The sequence below is a fragment of the Oncorhynchus keta genome, unplaced genomic scaffold, assembly GCF_023373465.1.
Source record: "Oncorhynchus keta strain PuntledgeMale-10-30-2019 unplaced genomic scaffold, Oket_V2 Un_contig_18980_pilon_pilon, whole genome shotgun sequence".
Lineage (NCBI taxonomy): Eukaryota > Metazoa > Chordata > Actinopteri > Salmoniformes > Salmonidae > Oncorhynchus > Oncorhynchus keta.
The window spans coordinates 1-2749 of NW_026281220.1; the positions used below are offsets into that span (position 1 = coordinate 1).

Genomic DNA, 2749 nt, shown 5'->3' on the forward strand with positions numbered 1-2749 from the left:
GTCTAGATAGTATATTAGGTGTCACATGTCCTGTATGTCTAGATAGTATATTAGGTGTCACACATGTCTAGATAGTATATTAGGTGTCAACATGTCCTGTATGTCTAGATAGTATATTAGGTGTCAACATGTCCTGTATGTCTAGATAGTATATTAGGTGTCAACATGTCTAGATAGTATATTGTCAACATGTCTGTCAACATGTCTAGATAGTATATTAGGTGTCAACATGTCCTGTATGTCTAGATAGTATATTAGGTGTCAACTGTATGTCTAGATAGTATATTAGGTGTCAACATGTCCTGTATGTCTAGATAGTATATTAGGTGTCAACTGTATGTCTAGATAGTATATTAGGTGTCAACATGTCCTGTATGTCTAGATAGTATATTAGGTGTCAACATGTCCTGTATGTCTAGATAGTATATTAGGTGTCAACATGTCCATGTCTAGATAGTATATTAGGTGTCACATGTCCTGTATGTCTAGATAGTATATTAGGTGTCAACATGTCCTGTATGTCTAGATAGTATATTAGGTGTCAACATGTCCTGTATGTCTAGATAGTATATTAGGTGTCAACATATCTAGATAGTATATTAGGTGTCAAATGTCCTGTATGTCTAGATAGTATATTAGGTGTCAACATGTCCTGTATGTCTAGATAGTATATTAGGTGTCAACATGTCCTGTATGTCTAGATAGTATATTAGGTGTCAACATGTCTAGATAGTATATTAGGTGTCAACATGTCCTGTATGTCTAGATAGTATATTAGGTGTCAACATGTCCTGTATGTCTAGATAGTATATTAGGTGTCAACATGTCCTGTATGTCTAGATAGTATATTAGGTGTCAACATGTCCTGTATGTCTAGATAGTATATTAGGTGTCAACATGTCCTGTATGTCTAGATAGTATATTAGGTGTCAACATGTCCTGTATGTCTAGATAGTATATTAGGTGTCAACATGTCCTGTATGTCTAGATAGTATATTAGGTGTCAACATGTCCTGTATGTCTAGATAGTATATTAGGTGTCAACATGTCCTGTATGTCTAGATAGTATATTAGGTGTCAACATGTCTAGATAGTATATTAGGTGTCAACATGTCCTGTATGTCTAGATAGTATATTAGGTGTCAACATGTCCTGTATGTCTAGATAGTATATTAGGTGTCAACATGTCCTGTATGTCTAGATAGTATATTAGGTGTCAACATGTCCTGTATGTCTAGATAGTATATTAGGTGTCAACATGTCCTGTATGTCTAGATAGTATATTAGGTGTCAACATGTCTAGATAGTATATTAGGTGTCAACATGTCTAGATAGTATATTAGGTGTCAACATGTCCTGTATGTCTAGATAGTATATTAGGTGTCAACATGTCCTGTATGTCTAGATAGTATATTAGGTGTCAACATGTCCTGTATGATAGTATATTAGGTGTCAACATATTAGATAGTATATTAGGTGTCAACATGTCTAGATAGTATATTAGGTGTCAACATGTCTGTCTAGATAGTATATTAGGTGTCAACATGTCCTGTATGTCTAGATAGTATATTAGGTGTCACATGTCTAGATAGTATATTAGGTGTCAACATGTCCTGTATGTCTAGATAGTATATTAGGTGTCAACATGTCCTGTATGTCTAGATAGTATATTAGGTGTCAACATGTCCTGTATGTCTAGATAGTATATTAGGTGTCAACATGTCTAGATAGTATATTAGGTGTCAACATGTCCTGTATGTCTAGATAGTATATTAGGTGTCAACATGTCCTGTATGTCTAGATAGTATATTATGTGTCAACACGTCCTGTATGTCTAGATAGTATATTAGGTGTCAACATGTCCTGTATGTCTAGATAGTATATTAGGTGTCAACACATGTCTAGATAGTATATAGGTATATGTCTAGATAGTATATTAGGTGTCACATGTCCATGTCTAGATAGTATATTAGGTGTCTAGATAGTATATTAGGTGTCAACATGTCCTGTATGTCTAGATAGTATATTAGGTGTCAACATGTCCTGTATGTCTAGATAGTATATTAGGTGTCAACATGTCTAGATAGTATATTAGGTGTCAACATGTCTAGATAGTATATTAGGTGTCAACATGTCCTGTATGTCTAGATAGTATATTAGGTGTCAACATGTCCTGTATGTCTAGATAGTATATTAGGTGTCAACATGTCCTGTATGTCTAGATAGTATATTAGGTGTCAACATGTCTAGATAGTATATTAGGTGTCAACATGTCTGTATGTCTAGATAGTATATTAGGTGTCAACATGTCTAGATAGTATATTAGGTGTCAACATGTCCTGTATGTCTAGATAGTATATTAGGTGTCAACATGTCTAGATAGTATATTAGGTGTCAACATGTCCTGTATGTCTAGATAGTATATTAGGTGTCAACATGTCCTGTATGTCTAGATAGTATATTAGGTGTCAACATGTCCTGTATGTCTAGATAGTATATTAGGTGTCAACATGTCCTGTATGTCTAGATAGTATATTAGGTGTCAACATGTCTAGATAGTATATTAGGTGTCAACATGTCCTGTATGTCTAGATAGTATATTAGGTGTCAACATGTCCTGTATGTCTAGATAGTATATTAGGTGTCAACATGTCCTGTATGTCTAGATAGTATATTAGGTGTCAACATGTCCTGTATGTCTAGATAGTATATTAGGTGTCAACATGTCCTGTATGTCTAGATAGTATAT

The 2749-nt window shown here is 34.3% G+C and overlaps 1 long non-coding RNA gene across 45 annotated transcripts; it reads left to right on the forward strand.

Annotated features, from left to right (window-relative positions):
- The first annotated feature begins 339 nt into the window (after positions 1-339).
- On the forward strand, positions 340-2738 carry LOC127920332 (uncharacterized). 45 transcript variants are annotated; one of them, XR_008105922.1, is made up of 5 exons: positions 340-431; positions 640-1380; positions 1601-1776; positions 1994-2262; positions 2299-2738. It is a non-coding gene; the product is annotated as an uncharacterized LOC127920332 (long non-coding RNA). The 45 variants fall into 45 exon arrangements; XR_008105942.1 differs by lacking the exon at positions 340-431 and having other exon boundaries at positions 634-1380; positions 2299-2391; positions 2466-2738; XR_008105943.1 differs by lacking the exon at positions 340-431 and having other exon boundaries at positions 634-1380; positions 1994-2123; positions 2161-2262.
- Positions 2739-2749: the final 11 nt, after the last annotated feature.